The sequence below is a fragment of the Phyllobates terribilis genome, unplaced genomic scaffold (genome assembly GCF_046119375.1).
Source record: "Phyllobates terribilis strain yellow unplaced genomic scaffold, ASM4611937v1 Scaffold_5__5_contigs__length_657084704, whole genome shotgun sequence".
NCBI lineage: Eukaryota > Metazoa > Chordata > Amphibia > Anura > Dendrobatidae > Phyllobates > Phyllobates terribilis.
Window position 1 is genome coordinate 537010879 of NW_027362765.1, and position 20002 is coordinate 537030880.

A 20002-nucleotide genomic window follows, 5' to 3' on the forward strand; every position below is an offset into this window, starting at 1 on the left:
CAATCTACAGGTGGTGTAGCTTGCTTAACAGCCAGGATAATCCGCTGACTAGCAGACCCTGCTACTAGGCACAAAGTATTTCCTGGGCTAGATGCAGTTAAAAATTTGTAATTAGATACTCTCGTTGGATGCTGAGAAAGCATTCCATAGAGTCTCCTGGCACGCCATATATGATTCTCTTAAAAAGCTTGGGGTAGGGGTCTAGGGGACCCTTTTATAGCCAAAATCACGGCCCTGTATCACAATACGTCACCTAGGCTGAAGATAAATGGAACTGTAGCACCCTGAGGGCTCGGTTGCTACAGAGGTATTGCACCTCACCCAGAGGTGTGATATCTCACTCTCAGGTAAGGATGTAGTGTGGATCAGGACCCGACACCTGCATGCATTACACCACATTGCCGTGGGGCAGGGCGACCAATATGCCCCTGAGATGGGCACGACAGTCCCTGTCCCTGGCTGGAGTGGGGGGAGGGAACACTGAGGAAGGGGAACCCTGTAGTGCAGGAGCAGGGAGGAAGCAGTTCCTGGGTGCATTGAGAAGGGAGTATAAAAGGTGGGCACCATCTTAGTTCAGTGCAGAGAAGTCTGAGCAGAAGTGGCAGGGAGCAGGGGCTCTGCATGAGCTCTGCTCCGGAGGCGGGCCTAGTAACAGAGGCCCAGGCCTGGAAGAGGGAGAAGAAAGGAAGAGGAGCGGAGAAGGCTCCAGGAACGAGGAACGAAGGGATCTCAGGGGTGCGGACGGGCGAGTCGCCACCGCACGCCCGAATCCACCTGCGTGGAGGGGTCAGGCCAAAGGGGGAGACCGGTCCCCGAAACTAGTGGAGGCAGGAAACGACCCTCAGCTAGAAACAGGAGGCTGTGACATTTTATGTGGCGCAGCCCCTCGCTACACCCGCTAGGAAGGCACCACATAGGGTCAGGGAAACTGGCGCCAAGTTTACCAAGAGGACGCCCGAGGCAGCCGGACAGAAGGGTTGGTAAGAAAGGCCAGACAAAGGACACACAAAGGGGGTCCTGTGAAGCACTCCAAAGTTATCTGGGAGTTGTCTGAGCCCCTCACCTGGTGAGCACAGTACGACGTGGGCAGCCGTTACCTGCAGACGTGGTCTGGATAATAAGAATTGTGAGTAAAGGCCCTGGACTGCATCACTGACTCCGTGTCATTACTGCTGCTGCCCTGCACCATCACCCCCATCCTCCGCATACACTGCCCTGAGGCTATACTCCTCCCGTGGGGAGTTATGCTACGCTCTGCTGCACCCACAACACCAGCCTCAGCGGTCTGCCCTGGAGCGGCGGTTCACTCTGACCGCAATCCACGGGTGGCGTAGTCGGACATTTAAACATCAAAACCACATAAATAGTTCCGCCACTGGTTTGACCGCCCTGAACCACGGAACCGAGTTGCCGCCACGGAGACTACAACCACCAGCATCCACCAAAAAGGGTCCGGCTCCGGGTGTCCCAAGGCCCAGGGGGCGCGTCAGAACATTTTCATCACCTTTCACAATCACCAATGGGACAAGGCAGGGATGTTCTCTGTCCCCTCTCTTATACATCCTAGTGACGGAGCACCTGCTCTCATCAATTCGCCATAACCCCAATATTAGGTGGATTGAGGTGGGAGGCACCGAGTACAAGTGCTCTCTATTTGCTGATGATGTCCTAGTATATATCACTCAATCACATATATCCATCCATGCTGTTATGGCTGAAATAGATCACTTTGTTACATGGTCAAATTTTAAAATCAATGCAGCGAAGTCTGAGGCCCTCGATGTCTCCCTCCCCAAATCCATATAGGATTCCATCCAGTCCAACTTTCCCTTTGCCTGGCCCTCACAGGGTATCAAATACTTAGGAATTCCTATTCATAGAGACCTCTCCCATCTATGTTATCTTAATTTTGGGCCATTTATTGAACAACTCCATACAGACCACGGTTGGCAAGTTAGAACTGTAAGATTCACTACGTGAACCACTGGTGTTTTGTGGAAAAGCACATGTACACTGTGTTCCAAATTATTATGCAAAAAGTGTTTAGGAGTGATAAGGGAAGAATTTGTTTGTTTGTCAGTTAAACTCATTGATGGTGATGTGTGTCAGGGCTCTTTATATCACTGTAAGCAATTGCAGACACCTGTGATAATTAGTTTGGCAGGTGTGTCCAATGAAAGGCAAGACTACTTAAGAAGGCTGTCTCACATTATTAAGCAGCCTACATTTTCTGCCAAAATGGGAAAGAAAAAGGATGTGTCGGCTGCTGAGAAGCAACAAATTGTGGAGTGTTTAGGTCAAGGCATGACTACAATCAACATTGTGCGATGATCAGGATGAAGTGTCTTGGCAATCAAGAAGTATGACCTCTACCCCATTCAGAACCTTTGGAGCATCATTAAAAGGAGTGTCTATGATGGCGGGAGGCAGTTCACATCTAAGCAACAGCTCTGGGAGGGTATTCTGTCCTCATGCAAAACAATTGAAGCAGAAACCATCCAAAACCTGACAAATTCAATGGACGAGAGAGTTCAGAAGCTCCTTTCGAACAAGGGGTCCTATGTGAAAATGTAACATCACCTAGAATAAAGTTTTGAGTTGAAAACTGTTTGATTTCAGTTTCTAACAACCTGCTAATGCTTATAATTTCAAAAATGACCATTTTTTTGGTCTTTATTAAAATGAAAAGGTTGATCGAAAAGTTTGGGGGATCTAAGAGTGTGGCAATCCAGTAGTCATGATTACTTCGAATTCTGACAATATGAGGGTCATGCTGCAGGTAATGCAGCAAGAAGGCACTTATGTGTCTTGCGCATCTCGGAGCCCCAAAATTATTTTCCGGGCTAGATGCAGCTAAAAATTATTATTAATTTTAAATCTGGTGAAGCTTTAGTATAGATGGCCTAATAGGATCAGTGCTGCACACTGCTACAAAGCCCAAATTATTTTCCAGTCAAGATACAGATAAACATGATTAGTAATTTTAAATCTGGTGGAGCTTATTATAGATGGCCTAATAGAATCAGTGCTGCACACTGCTACAAAGCCCAAATTATTTTCCAGCCAAGATACAGATAAACATGATTAGTAATTTGAAAGCTTAAAATGGTTGGTAGGGTGATTTTAACCAATCATCAAGCTTTTACTCTCCCCAGGATGACACAGGGGTAGAAAAGTCGTTTCGGATCCATGATTTGTTCATCTTTATGAACGTGAGTCTGTCTACATTATCAGTGGAGAGCCGCGTGCGCTTATCTGTCAGCACACCACCAGCAGCGCTGAACACACGTTCAGACAGAACGCTGGCTGCGGGGCATGACAAGATCTCCAAGGCGTAAGTGGCTAGCTCCGGCCATTTATCCAGATTGGAAGCCCAAAAAGAGCAAGGGTCCAGTGACACAGTCGTGGCTTCAATGTTTACTTGGAGATACTCCTGTACCATCGTCTCTAAGCGTTGACTATGTGTCAGACTTCTTGTCTCCTGTGGCCTTGCAAGGGATGGGCTAAAAAAGTGGTGAAATGATTCCGCAAAATTGATGTTACCAGCAGATACTGTGGTTCTGTTACGGTTTGAGTGCTGAACACTTGACGGTCCCACGGTTGGCAATTTGGAACTGTGAGATTCACTACGTGCACCACTGGTATTTTGTGGAAAAGCACATGTAAGATTCTGCAACAGTCTCTGCTGATACTCCTGCATGCGTGCATCCCTTTCTATGGCAGGAATAATTTCTGCAAATTTACTTTTGTACCGGGGATCTAACAGTGTGGCAACCCAGTAGTCAGGATTATTTCTAATTCTCACAATTCGAGGGTCATGTTGCAGGTAGTGCAGCAAGAAGGCACTCATGTGTGTTGCGCATCCAGGAGCACCAAGTCCCTGTTGTGTTGGTGGCGAGGTAACAATCATGCTTCCTTCCTCTGTCCTCTCCCCCCAACCTCGCACAACAGAAATGTGATCAAGGTCTCCCTCATCTGATGAGTCTTCCATCAGTTCGTCCTCCACTTCTTCCTGGGCTCCTGCACCTTCCTCACTAGTTTGGCTGCTACCATGCGCCCTGGTAAAACCATCTCCCCCACCCTCACATGCCTGCCGCCTTGGTGCTGCCGACCGTCTGGACCTTGCAGATGTTAGCCCTTCCGCATACAACTCCTCCTCCTCTACTTCCTCCACCTCCTCTTGTGCCACCACCTGACTCCGAATTCTGTTTAACATGTGCTCCAGCATGTAAATCACCGGAATAGTCATGCTGATAATGGCATCGTCAGCACTAAACATCTTCGTCGCCATTTCAAAACTGTGCAGAAGGGTGCATAGGTCCCTGATCTGAGACCACTCCTCCAGCGTGATTTGCCCCACCTCTGGATCTCGTTGGCCCAGGCTATACGTCAGAACGTATTGCACCAGGGCTTGTCGGTGCTGCCACAGTCGCTGCAACATGTGCAGAGTTGAATTCCACCGGGTAGGCACATCGCATTTTAGCCGGTGAAGTGGCAGGCCCAACGACTTCTGTAGAGATGTAAGTCGCTGAGCTGCGGGATGCGAACGGCGAAAGTGAGCACACAGCGACCGTGCCCTCTGCAGAAGGCCATCTAGTCTGGGATAGTGGGCTAAAAATTGCTGGACAACCAGGTTCAACACGTGAGCCATACAAGGCACGTGTGTGACATTGCCCCGGCGAAGGGCCGCACCCAGGTTTGCAGCATTGTCGCACACAGCCTTCCCTGGTTTCAGGTCCAGTGGAGACAACCATTCATGAAATTGGTTCTCCAGAGCTGACCACAACTCCTCAGCTGTGTGACTCACATTTCCCAGACATTTCAATGTAAAAACCGCCTGATGACGTTGAGCCCTACTGCCAGCATAGTAAGGAGGTGTGCAGGATCCCTTCTGCGCAGTTAGAAAGCTTGTGGCATGACCAGACAGGCTTTGGGTGCAGGTGGAAGACCGAGAGGAGGTTGAGGAGGCAAAAGCAGTGGAGGAACTTTGACATAAAGAGGATTGACGCACAACTCGTGGGGACGGCAAGACTTGGACAGCAGCCCCTTGTCCTGCTGTCACCATAGTTACCCAGTGCCCAGTCAGCGACATGTAACGCCCCTGTCCATGCCTACTCGTCCAAGTGTCTGTGGTGAAATGCACCCTGTCACACACAGAGTTTCTCAAAGAAGCGGTGATGTTGTGTGCGACATGCTGGTGGAGCGCAGGCACACCTTTCTTTGAGAAGTAGTGCCGACTGGGCATCTGGTACTGGGGCACTGCGACGGACATAAGGTCTCGAAAATCCTCTGTGTCCACCAGGCGGAAAGGCAGCATTTCTGTAGCCAAGAACTTGCAGATGGTGAAATTCAACCTCTTAGCTTTCTCATGGCTAGGAGGAAATGGTCTTTTACTTGTCCACATCTGAGGGACCGAGGGCTGGCTATTGTGCTTAGACGGGGTTGATAAGGGTGCCCCCGGAAAACTGCCGGTCTGTGAGGAAGATGCAGGCGGACATGTTAGGTTGCCTTGATCCAAAGGTGGTGCTATCGATGTCGGACAGCGCTCAACACCAGCTGGTGTTACCACCTCCAAAGAAAATGATGACCTGCCAATCACGCTGGCTGTTGCGGGTAAAGAGGTGGCAGGTCTGCGCCCCAAAACAGTTGTGACTGCTGTCCCCCCAGTCACAGAGGATGAAGAGGCCGCGGATGCACAAGATATGGCAGACGGTGGTTGGCCCGGCCGGCTAGGCCGCATTGTAGCACACTGAGCTTCCCACTGCAACTTATGCTTCATGTCCATGTGCCGGTTCATGCATGAAGTACTCAAACTATGTATTTTTTGGCCTCTACTTAGCTTTTGCTGACAAATGTTACAGATAACACGAGTTGGGTCATCTTTATCGATCTGAAAAAATGCCCAGGCTATGCAAGGCTTAGCACCCATGCGACCTGAAGAGCCACCACGACTTGTGGTGAGAGGCAGAGTTGTGTTTGAGGATGCAGTTGTTGACGTGCTTCCAGTACTACGTCTCTGTCCAGGAAGGCGCAACCTGACCTCGTCGTCACTAGCATCTTCCTCCACCTCCTCTGCTGACCTCATCTCTTGGCTGACTGTGGGTTGACAGTAAGTGGGATCTCCAACCTCATCATCATCACCCTGTGCGTTATCACACCCGTCGTCCTCAGAGCCAACCTGTTCCTGCCCTGACTAAAAACTAAAGTTGTCGCTCCAATCAGGTATTTGAGTCTTATCATCGTCTTCCTCATTGTCTCCACCAACAGGAGTTACAGTTTGGGAATGAGGGTCTACATTATGGTCAGAACCTTCTGCGTCTGGTCCTGGATCCGACTCATAAAGATTCTGGGCATCAGTGCAGATCATTTCCTCGTCTGGATTCACAGAAGCGCTGGAGTCGACCTCTGATTCCCAGGCTATAGTATGAGTAAACAGCTCTGCAGACTCAACCATCTGTTCTACCTCATACTCAGACGGGCAGCTGGAGATTTGGGAGCTGTGAGGAAGCAAGTGCAATTGGGGTGACACCTTTGAGGACTGGAGTATTTGTGATGTTGAAGTTGATGTGGAGGAGAGCCCACTTAAAGGAGCACTTGATATCCGTTGAAGCACCTGCTGTTTTTGTGCCTCATCTGGAATTTGTAGCGATTGGCGTGGCCGTAAGAAAGGGATCTTATTACATTGTCCGCTAAAAGAAGTAGACATTTTAGTTTGGCTGGAAGATGGTCTTTCTTCTGCAGATGTTACTGTTGCTTTAACACCTACCCCACGGACACAACCTTTTTTCCCCTTCCCAACACGCCTAATCCCCTTTCCACCAGCAGCAGGCCTTTTTCCACTCATTTTGGTGGTTAACTAATTAACAACTCTGGAGTTGTTTGCACAAAAAAACAATAGATGGGAACCGAGCAGAGCTGAGTGGCCAAACTGTGGTATTAGGCCAAAACTATTGGCTGGGTTAGATGCAGAAAAAAATTATATTCAATTTGCAACCTGATGGAGGTCAGTATAGATGGACTAATAGAGAAAGTCCCACACACTGCTAGAAGGCCAAATATTTTTTCAGAGCTAGATGCAGATAAAAATTATTTTTAATTTGCAACCTGATGGAGGTCAGTATAGATGGACTAATAGAGAAAGTCCCACACACTGATAGAAGGCCAAATATTTTTTCAGAGGTAGATGCAGAAAAAAATATATTCAGTTTGCAACCTGATGGAGGTCTGTATAGATGGATTAATAGAACAAGTCCCACACACAGCTAGAAGCCCAATATTTTTTCAGAGGTAGATGCAGAAAAAAATATATTCAGTTTGCAACCTGATGGAGGTCAGTATAGATGGACTAATACAACAAGTCCCACACACAGCTAGAAGCCCAATATTTTTTCAGAGGTAGATGCAGAAAAAAATATATTCAGTTTGCAACCTGATGGAGGTCAGTATAGATGGACTAATACAACAAGTCCCACACACAGCTAGAAGCCCAATATTTTTTCAGAGGTAGATGCAGAAAAAAATATATTCAGTTTGCAACCTGATGGAGGTCTGTATAGATGGATTAATAGAACAAGTCCCACACACAGCTAGAAGCCCAATATTTTTTCAGAGGTAGATGCAGAAAAAAATATATTCAGTTTGCAACCTGATGGAGGTCAGTATAGATGGACTAATACAACAAGTCCCACACACAGCTAGAAGCCCAATATTTTTTCAGAGGTAGATGCAGAAAAAAATATATTCAGTTTGCAACCTGATGGAGGTCTGTATAGATGGATTAATAGAACAAGTCCCACACACAGCTAGAAGCCCAATATTTTTTCAGAGGTAGATGCAGAAAAAAATATATTCAGTTTGCAACCTGATGGAGGTCAGTATAGATGGACTAATACAACAAGTCCCACACACAGCTAGAAGCCCAATATTTTTTCAGAGGTAGATGCAGAAAAAAATATATTCAGTTTGCAACCTGATGGAGGTCTGTATAGATGGACTAATACAAGAAGTCCCACACACAGCTAGAAGCCCAATATTTTTTCAGAGGTAGATGCAGAAAAAAATATATTCAGTTTGCAACCTGATGGACGTCAGTATAGATGGACTAATACAACAAGTCCCACACACAGCTAGAAGCCCAATATTTTTTCAGAGGTAGATGCAGAAAAAAATATATTCAGTTTGCAACCTGATGGAGGTCTGTATAGATGGATTAATAGAACAAGTCCCACACACAGCTAGAAGCCCAATATTTTTTCAGAGGTAGATGAAGAAAAAAATATATGCAGTTTGCAACCTGATGGAGGTCAGTATAGATGGACTAATACAACAAGTCCCACACACAGCTAGAAGCCCAATATTTTTTCAGAGCTAGATGCAGAAAAAAATTATATTCAATTTGCAACCTGATGGAGGTCAGTATAGATGGACTAATAGAATGATGCTATGCCCAAAAGATTTTACTTCACTAGGTGCAGTAAAAAAATTGGTATTCTATACACAGGTGGTATATCTTGCAACACAGATAGGCTACTCCTAACTCCTAACTGACTAACACACTCTGCAATAGGCCAAAAAGGATTAGCTTTGCTAGATTCAGCCAAATGCTGTGAAAAAAACTTGCACAGCACTGGCACAGACCTGCCTGGCAAAAACTGATAGGAACTGATGTAACCTAGTCCTGAAAAGGACTCCAATTACAATTAGTCTTTACTCCCACAATCTATCTATTTAAGAGCACAGACCTGCCTGATAAAAGTCGTAGGAAATGCTGTAACCTAGTCCTTAAAAGGACTGCAATCACAACTATTCCCTACTCCCAAGCTATTTGTAGATTTGTGCGAAAATTGGCTTGAAATTAACAAGGTATAGCGCACACAGCAACAGCGGTGCCGTCTAACATGCAGCTGCAGCAGTGAGAAAATGGTGGCGACGGGGAAAATGGCTTGGTCTTATAGGGCAAGGACATGTGACATACACTGCCAATGACACATGCCCTTGCTTGTGTGAAAAAAAGCACTTCGCTCCGTGTGTGCGCTGCTGATAGGCTGACAGATTGCACCTCCCCACTGTAAATGCGGGAAAGAGAAAAAAAAAATGGAGATCTTCATTGTTCCTGCAGAGATCCATCCCCTGCCCCTCCCCCCACCCCGCTGTACACTCAAACTGCGTATTAACATTAATTTTCATCCTTACTGAGAAAAAATCCAGTTATGATTTTGGTGCACGAACAGTTATCGAACATAACCTCGAACAGCCGAATTTTTCTCAAATTGTTCGTGTTCGCCAAACGGCTCGAACACCGCCCAAAACAGCTCGAATTTGAGATTGGCGAACAGTTCGAGTAGAACAACGCTCATCTCTACTCAGGAGTGGACGTGGATGTCAGACATATGTACCATCCTCCAAAACTTTGAGGACTCCACCAAGATGGTGAGCGGCGATGACGCCATAATTAGCGTCACCATCCCGCTTCTCTGTCTTCTGAAACACTCTCTGCTCACAATCAAAGAGGATGCATTGCAGGTGGAGCATGATGAGATGGAGCAAGGAACCATACAGGGTGATTACACACAGCCCAGCCTCATCTCATCCCAATGTGGATAGGGTGACAATGAGGAAGAGGAGGAGGATGAATAACAGAAGCTAGTTTCATGCGCTATAGATAGTACTACCTGCACAACTGTCATACCGTCTGTTAGCCGTCTGGCACGCATGACTGAGTTTATGTTACGCTGCCTTTCCCATGACCCTCACGTTCTCAAAATTTTGGGTGACAGTCATTACTGGTTGGTGACACTTCTAGACCCACGCTACAAGGAGAACTTTATATCTCTTATTCCTGAAGCGGACAGGTCTACAAAAATGGGGCAGTACCAGAAGGCCTTGACTGCAAAACTTTTAAAAAATTCCTATCTGAAAATGCTGGCGGCAGAGGTCACAGTTCATTGGACAGCCAAGGACTACAGGCGAGAGAGACACAACTCCAATCCCGCAGAGGCAGGGGAACACTGACAAAGTTCTGGGAGAATTTTCTCAGCCCCTTCCATCACACAGGCCCTGAGGCATGGGGTACTCTCACAAGGAGTGTAAAGTTTGGGAACATGCTGGTTAGTGCCGCTGGTGGAATAATAACTGATAAGCGCATCCGCCTGTCAACTGAAAATGCTGACAGGCTGACTCTTATAAAAATGAACAAGGGCTGGATTGGGCCAGACTTCTCAACACCACCGAAAGATAGCAGTGTAACAAACTCAAATCAAGTGTCTTTTTTTGGGAGGTGTATTCCCATGCATCCTTTCACACCCACACATGGGTATAAGCTTCCTGATTTTGGCTATTTGCTCTTGTCCTCCTCCTTCTCCTCATCCTCATCCTCCACCACCATATCACCAGGGTGATCGTGGTCCGTGATGTAACACTCACATATTTTTTTTAAAGGGTGTTTATGATGCCCGTAAAAAATTTTTTTTAGACCGTATGTTCATGTATACCCCCCAGGGGTAAATGTTTGTCAGCCCATACATTTAGTGCATGGGCATTACAAGTGTAGGAGACCCGCTCCTTTGTAATGGGAACATTTCTTTATGAGGCCCTCCTCCACGTCTCTTCCAAAGGGCATTGGAGTGCCTCCCAATTTTTGGCAGCGCTTGCATTCACTGCATAGGCCAACACTATGGGAGACTCAATTCCTAATAATGTGAACATTTTTTCATGAGGCCCTCTACGTCTCTTCCAAGGGGCATTTTAGTGCCTTCAAATTTTTGGCAACCCTTGCATTCACTGCATAGGCAAACACAATGGGAAACCCACTTCCTAATAATGGGAACATTGTTTTCAGGAGGCCCTCTTACCTCCACGTCTCTTCCAAGGGGCATTGGAGTACCTCCAAATTTTTTAATTTTTTGCAACCCTTGCACTCACTGCATAGGCAAACACAATGGGAAACCCACTTCGTAATAATGGGAAAATTGTTTTCAGGAGGCCCTCTAACCTCCATGTCTCTTCCAATGGGCATTGGAGTGCCTCCAAATTTTTTGCAACCCTTGCATTCACTGCATAGGCAAACACAATGGGAGACTCACTTCCTAATAATGGGAGCATTGTTTTCAGGAGGCCCTCCTCTAAGTCTCTTCAAAGGGGTATTGGGTGGATCCAAATTTTCAAAGGGGTATTAGGGTGCATCCAAATTTTTGGCAGCCCTGCCACTCACTGCATACGCAATAACAGTATAGGAGACCCACTCTTTAGTAATGGGAACAACAAAGTCTAGCCGGCTGATGGCTCTCTAAGAAAATTGAGGGCCGGCTGCTGGCCCTTTAAGAATAGTAAATGCTGCCTGATGGCCCTATAAAAATAGGCTTTGTGACTTTCAGAGTTCCTCCTTCATAAATGAAACAGGATGTGCCTGATAATGTCTCACACACAACATGGCCAAATAAGGTTGTAAAATGTTAAAATGACATTTCCTGGTGAATGCATTTATCACAGTTAAAAGCAATGCAAAAGTGCAAAAACGCAACAAAAACGCTACATGTGAACATAATCCAAGGTGTGGAGGAGTATTTTTGTTTTTTGTTATTTTGCCTTATGTACAAGTCATTACCCTGGAAAGGATGTTCCTTAACATATTTCCCAGGAAAATCCATTTTGGTTTAGTATATTTTATTGTCAGTCCGTAAAAGTGGCGTAATACTTCTGACAACATTGTTGACAGCAGTGACCTGGGAGTCAATAATGCTTCCAGGGGTCTTCCCCATGCTGTTCCCATGCCATTTCAGCACTGTTCCCATCGATTTGGGCAATTTTAAGGCCCTCTGCAGACCGCTGGGGGAGCCGTCTGAAAAATGCTCGAGTTTCCCATAGACTTACATTGAGCTCGTTGCTCAGGTTGAGCTCCTGAGTATTCCAATGTGCTCGACCCGAGCAACGAGCACCCGAGCATTTTAGTGCTCACCCATCACTACTCAGGAGGTATTATTCCTGGACTTAGAAGCACATTATTCGCTTTGTCCCAGATACTGACGACCCATGGTATTCCACTGGTTGGGAAAGTGGCAATAAGACAAAGTACAAAAAAAGGAGGCGGGAAGTAGTGCCCAAAGATATTGCTCAAATTCCTTAATAACTGCACAGTGATGTATACACTATTACCCTACACAAATGGTTACATTGTCTTTATAGTGGATTAATAGGAGACAATATAAAGCTCAACATCTTTTTAACTTTGAAATGGAAGAGCAAAACAAAAGAAAGAACACCAGAAAGCTCAGGCATTATTAACCCTATACAGAGCAGAAGGTCGAATCATTATTTTTATCTTTCACGTGTTCATTGTGAGAGCTACACAGGAAAATCCAAAAGCCCCAAGACAAAAATGTATTAAAACCAAAACCACGATATTAGACTTTACTTTCTAAAAATGTCATTAATGGACACAGGAAAAATGCAAAGCCATTAGTATATTAAATATTTATTTACAAAGAATAATGAACAGCAGGCCTTTGTCAGGTTAATCTCTGACTTTCAGCAACATCTGTAATTGCAGCAATGTAATGTATTACTGCTAGTCTCTCCATGATATGCTGCACCAATAAATATTTAGACTGGAGCACTGTTAGGCTTCAGATATGTTTGGTATGTGCAGACAGAATGGATTTTAGTATAAACAAGAAATATGCATCACTGAATCTCTGTTACCTAGGGAAAGGTTACATAACTGACCTATGCACATTCTATGTTTAAGCCACAGACTCGGAAACTGAAGTGCTTGTATGCCAAGGGGCATTTGAGACAATGGCAGAGTTTTTCAATAGCATATGTATTTACTCAACCAAATATGCACTTATTCATTGAAGAGTACACAAACTAAAATAGACAGTGGCAAAGTCTGAGAAATCATAAGAAGACTGATAAAAAGTTTATTCTTTGTTTAATAATATTTTTTTACCTATTTCTACAAATAAAGTGTAACTAATCATTGTAAAGTGAAAAGTTCAGCAACTTTTTCAAATACTCTGTTCACACTGCTGTCCTAGCTTATAACCGATCCATCAGATTACAATTTTCTTTACTCTATTTTCATGGTCCAACGAAATTCTAATCAAAAAATGCAGCCTGATAGAGAAGAACTAACACAAGTCTGAGATTACCATAATTTTGCAGCATTTGTTCTTCACACCACAATATTACTGTGTTGCTTTCCCTGTAATACAGGTAAATGGCCACACCATCAACCATAATTGATTCCTATAAAAAAAAATTTTGCTGCCTGAGATTCAATATCTATGCTCCAGGGTCTGAAAAATCACTGGAACTATGAGTAAAATAAATAAGACATGGGTAGATTGTTCTGCATGTTTGAAGATGCTTGTAAAAAAGCTGCCAGCAACTAAAATATACATGAAACTCAAAACACAAAATAGAAAACAACTCTAATTAGAAGATTGAGATTGGACACAAAAATGAGTTATAGCAAATAATAGAAGATTTAGCGATAGGACAGACCATAAATATGTAGAAAATTATGTATTTGAATACAGACCAAAATGTTAAAACATTTTAAAAAGGCAAGTCATGTAAAAGGCCTTATAATCTCATCACAAAAAGCCACACAAGATTTATATGGTAAGTGTACACTATACAAACCCATGCGTAAATAGTAACTATACTTTTTTTTTTCGTAAAGTGAAAATATGAAATTTACATTATATCTTATTAAAGAAAATTTATTTTTTTACTCATCAACCACATTTTGTCTCCCTGAAATGATCATTCAGTCTTGAAAACATCACAAATATGTAAATACTATCGCTTCAATGAGGGATCAAATTATACTTGCTAGCTATAAAAGTCTGCGGAAGTGGGGGAGTAGCTAGACGGGAAAAAAGCAGAAAGACACAAGAAGCTGCAGAACTGCTAAAAATCCAAGATAAAAACCATAACATGGCCAGAAAAAGAGGTTTTCCATATATCCACACAAATGAGAATGTAAACGTTATCCAGAAAGTGCAGTTATATTTTATAAAGTGGGTTTTGCACAGGGTCGGACTGGGGTGTCTGGGGCCCACAGGGAGAACTGACTCTAGGGGCCCACCTACAGCCATATGCAAATATCTGTTATCCGCTATCCCTGTTATAGTGGAGCATTGACTGGCGGCTCCTGCACATCTACTGTGCACCACTATAACTGGGATGTACAATTACGGTAGTTTGCATTAAAGGGCTTCTTTGGTTAAAACAAGTTATCACCGATCCATGGGATCCACAGGATCGGTGATCACTTATTGATCGTTTGGGTCCGAACATTGGAAAAGGCGCCTATCAGAAGAATGGGGAAGTTTCATCCCTGACAGGACACTTATCCCCATTTTAAAATGCAGCTTCCAAAAAAGAGCAGCGCTCACAGTCACTGAGGGAATGACTGGATGAGTGGTCGCATCTCACATGCCGCTCCAGTCTAATGGGGAGAAAAGCTCCACATTCTGCCGATTGTGTCCCAGCAGTCAGACCCCCACCAATCAATATCATCACTGATCCTGTGGAGAGGTGATTACTTGTTTTTACCAGAGAACCCCTGTAAGTGCATCTCTGCCGCTCTGGTCCAAGTATTTAATCTCTAAGGCTGCGGCCCCACTATCAGTATTTGGTGAGTAATTTTTCTCAGGAGTGGGAGCCAAAACCAGGTGAGGAACAATCAGAGAAAAGGTATAATAGAAACAAGTCACCAATTCTGTATTTATCACCCACTCCTGGCTTTGGCAGCTACTCCTGAGAAAAAATACTGACCGAATACTGATGGTGGGGCTGTGGCCTAATGGAAAAAAATCTTTTCCTAGTTAATATCAGCAAGAACAAAATGACTGCCATACACAACACAGTCCACTATATCAACACCAATAATACCACATACAAAAGAGACAAATATCGCCACACCATGACTAGATCACATATTACCACCACATAGTGACCGAATAATACTACATACAAGGAACAAATACGGCCACACCATGACCAGACCACATATTACCACCCCAAAGTGACCAAATACTACAATACTGATCATGAATACAAACCACAATACTAACAACACTGTTATTACCACCAGTGACATTATACACAGGAGCTCTGTATATAGTGTCAGTGTACAGGTAATACAGGGATTACCAGTGACATTATACACAGGAGCTCTGTATATAGTGTCAGTGTACAGGTAATACAGGGATCACCAGTGACATTATACACAGGAGCTCTGTATATAGTGTACAGTGTACAGGTAATACAGTGACCACCAGTGACATTATACACTGGAGCTCAGTATATAGTGTCAGTGTACAGGTAATACAGGGTTCACCAGTGACATTATACACAGGAGCTCTGTATAGAGTGTCAGTGTACAGGTAATACAGTGATCACCAGTGACATTATACACTGGAGCTCTGTATTTAGTGTACAGGTATTACAGTGGTCACCAGTGACATTATACACAGGAGCTCTGTATATAGTGTACAGATAATACAGTGGTCACCAGTGACATTATACACAGGAGCTCTGTATATAGTGTACAGGTAATACAGTGGTCACCAGTGACATTATACACAGGAGCTCTGTATATATTGCACAGGTAATACAGTGGTCACAAGTGACATTATACACAGAAGCTCTGTATATAGTGTATACATAATATAGTGATCACCAGTGACATACACAGGAGTTCTGTATATACTATATACACACGTGGTCAGAATTGTTGGTACCCCTCGTTTAATGAAAGAAAAACCCACAATGGTCACAGAAATAACTTGAATCTGACAAAAGTAATAATAAATTAAAAATCTATGAAAATGAACAAATGAAAGTCAGACATTGCTTTTCTGCTTCCACTGAATTTAAAAAAAAAATTAAACTCATGAAATCGGCCTGGACAGAAATGATGGTACCCCTGAAAATAATGTGACAAAAGGGACATGTTAAATAAAGTTGTGTCCACTAATTAGCATCACAGGTGTCTACAATCTTGTAATCAGTCAGTGGGCCTGTATATAGGGCTACAGATACTCACTGTGCTATATATAGGGCTGCAGATACTCACTGTGCCTGTATATAGGGCTACAGATACTCACTGTGCCTGTATATAGGGTTACAGATACTCACTGTGCCTGTATATAGGGTTACAGATACTCACTGTGCCTGTATATAGGGTTACAGATATTCACTGTGCCTGTATATAGAGCTACAGATACTCACTGTGCTGTATATAGGACTACAGATACTCACTGTGCTGTATATAGAGCTACAGATACTCACTGTGCCTGTATATAGAGCTACAGATACTCACTGTGCTGTATATAGGACTACAGATACTCACTGTGCTGTATATAGGGCTACAGATCCTCACTGTGCTGTATATAGGGTTACAGATACTCACTATGCTTGTATATAGGGCTACAGATACTCACTGTGCTTGTATATAGGGCTACAGATACTCACTGTGTTGTTTGGTGACATGGTGTGTACCACACTCAACATGGACCAGAAGAAGCAAAGGAAAGAGCTGTCTCAGGAGATTAGAAAGAAAATTATAGAAAAGCATGTTAAAAGGTAAAGGTTATAAGACCATCTCCAAGCAGCTTGATGTTTCTGTGACTACAGGTGCACATATTATTCAGAAATGTAAGATCCATGGGACTGTAGCCAACCTCCCTGGACGTGGGTGCAGGAGGAAAATTGATGACAAATCAAAGAGACGGATAATATGAATGGTAACAAGAGAGCCCAGAATAACTTCTAAAGAGATTAAAGGTGAACTTCAAGCTCAAGGAACATCAGTGTCAGATCGTACTATCCACCCTTGTTTGATCCAAAGTGAACTTCATGTAAGACGACCAAGGAGAACACCATTGTTGAAAAAAAAAATAGTAAAAAAGCCAGACTGGAATTTGCCAAACTACATGTTGACAAGCCACAAAGCTTCTGGGAGAATGTACTATGGACAGATGAGACAAAAATTGAAGTTTTTGGCAAGGCACATCAGCTCTATGTTCACAGATGGAAAAATGAAGCATATCAAGAAAAGAACACTGTCCCTACTGTGAAACATGGTGGAGGCTCTGTTATGTTCTGGGGCTGCTTTGCTGCACCTGGCACAGGGTGTCTTAAATCTGTGCAGGGTACAATGAAATTTCAAGACTATCAAGGGATTCTAGAGAGAAATGTGCTGCCCAGTGTCAGAAAGCTTGGTCTCAGTCGCAGGTCTAGCAACAGGATAATGACCCAAAACACACACAGCTAAAAACACCCAAGAATGGCTAAGAGGAAAACATTGGACTATTCTGAAGTGGCTTCTATGAGCCCTGACCTAAATCCTATGGAGCATCTTTGGAAAGAGCTGAAACATTCTGGAAAAGGCAACCTTCAAACACGAGACAACTGGAGCAGTTTGCTCATGAGGAGTCGGCCAAAATACCTGTCGAGAGGCGCAGAAGTCTCATTGACAGTTACAGGAATCGTTTGATTGCAGTGATTGCCTCAAAAGGTTCAACAAAATATTAAGTTAAGAAGAAGAACCATCATTTCTGTCCAGGCCGATTTCATGAGGTTCATTTTTTTTTAAATTCTGTGGAAGCAGAAAATCAATGTCTGACCTTCATCTCTTCATTTTCAAAAATTTGTAATTTATCAGATTGAAGTTATTTCTGTGACCATTGTGGGTTTTTCTTTCATTAAACGAGGAGTACCAACAATTTTGACCACGTGTGTAGTGTAAGTGTACATGTAATACACTGACTCACCAGTGATGTCTCTAGGTGAAGTCCTTCATCTTCGCTTTTCTTCTTCATCTGGCACAGACAGCCATCACTTCTTCCAGCCAGGAATCATCTCTGCAGAAAATAACACACAGTTATTAATAACTGATCTCTTCTAGAGAATATTCCCACTTTTCCCCCCGACTTCTACACTACACCAGTTGAAGAAAAAAAGCAACATAGTGCCGTCCTGCACAGTAACAGGACCTCTCTTTTGTCCCATCCCATGGAAAACAATTTCCTAAAAAGTAAATTATATTACAGAAGTAATAATGTAATAATAATTGGAATCTAAAGTAATAATGTTCCCCACTGGTCACCATAAACTAATAAAGTATGTTCCTCAATCTGGCTCCCAAACAGTAATTAAGTCCCTTGTCTAGCCAGGCACCCCCATATGTCCCTTCTGGCCACCATTTGTCTAGTGTGACCCCTCCATATATTTATCCTAGCACATGTGTATCGAGCCTGCCCCCTCCCATATACCCATCCTAGCCCCCCATGTGCCAGTCTGCCCCCCCACATATCCATCCTTGCCTCCATGTTTCCAGCCTGCGCCCCCATATGTCCCCCCATATATCCTCCATGTGTCCAGCCTGCCCTCTACATATTCATCCTGGCCTCCATGTGTCCAGCCTCTCCCCTCATATATCCATACTGCCCTTACCCCTGCATATATCCATCCTGACACCCCCCATATATCCAGCGTGCCCCTCCTTATATTTATGCTAGCCCATGTGTATCGAGCCCGCCCCCCCCACATATTCATCCTAGCCCCCCATGTGTCCAGCCTGTCCCCCCGCATATATCCATCCTGGCCTCCATGTGTTCAGCCTGCCCCCCCTCCCCCATATATCCATCCTGGCTTCCATAAGTCCAGCTTGCCCCCCCCCATATATCCATCCTGGCCTCCATATATCCATCTTGCCCCCCCATATATCCATCCTGCCCCCCCCATATATCCATCCTGCCCCCCATATATCCATCCTGGCCTCCATGTGTCCAGCCTGCCCCCCATATATACCCATCCTGCCCACCCCCCTTTGCCTGGGTCCACCTTGGTTCCCCCTTGTGTGTCCTGCCAGGGCTCCCCCTTGTGTGTCCAGCCAGGGCTCCCCTCCCTTGCGTGTCCAGCCAGGGCTCCCCTCCCTTGCGTGTCCAGCCAGGGCTCCCCCCTTGCGTGTCCAGCCAAGGCTCCCCCCCTTGCGTGTCCAGCCAGGGCCCCCCCCCTTGCGTGTCCAGCCAGGGTTCCCCCCTCGTGTGTCCAGCTTGGCCCCCCCTCGTGTGTCCAGCTGGGCCCCCCCTTGTGTGTCTGTCCAGCTGGGCCCCCCCTTGTGTGTCTGTCCAGCTGGGCCCCCCCTTGTGTGTCTGTCCAGCTGGGCCCCCCCTTGTGTGTCTGTCCAGCTGGGCCCCCCTTGTGTGTCTGTCCAGCTGGGCCCCCCCTTGTGTGTCTGTCCAGCTGGGCCCCCCCTTGTGTGTCTGTCCAGCTGTCCCCCCCCTGTGTGTCTGTCCAGCTGGGCCCCCCCTTGTGTGTCTGTCCAACTTGGCCCCCCCTTGTGTGTCTGTCCAGCTGGGCCCCCCTTGTGTGTCTGTCCAGCTGGGCCCCCCCTTGTGTGCCTGTCCAGCTGGGCCCCCCCTTGTGTGTCTGTCCAGCTGGGCCCCCCTTGTGTGTCTGTCCAGCTGGGCCCCCCCTTGTGTGTCTGTCCAGCTGGGCCCCCCCTTGTGTGTCTGTCCAGCTGGGCCCCCCCTTGTGTGTCTGTCCAGCTGGGCCCCCCCTTGTGTGTCTGTCCAGCTGGGCCCCCCCTTGTGTGTCTGTCCAGCTGGGCCCCCCTTGTGTGTCTGTCCAGCTGGGCCCCCCCTTGTGTGTCTGTCCAGCTGGGCCCCCCCTTGTGTGTCTGTCCAGCTGGGCCCCCCCTTGTGTGTCTGTCCAGCTGGGCCCCCCCCTTGTGTGTCTGTCCAACTTGGCCCCCCCTTGTGTGTCTGTCCAGCTGGGCCCCCCCTTGTGTGTCTGTCCAGCTGGGCCCCCTCCTTGTGTGTCTGTCCAACTTGGCCCCCCCTTGTGTGTCTGTCCAGCTGGGCCCCCCCTTGTGTGTCTGTCCAGCTGGGCCCCCCCCTTGTGGGTCTGTCCAGTTGGGCCCCCCCTTGTGTGTCCTGCTGGCCCCCGCCTTGTGTGTCCAGACCATTACACACACACACACACA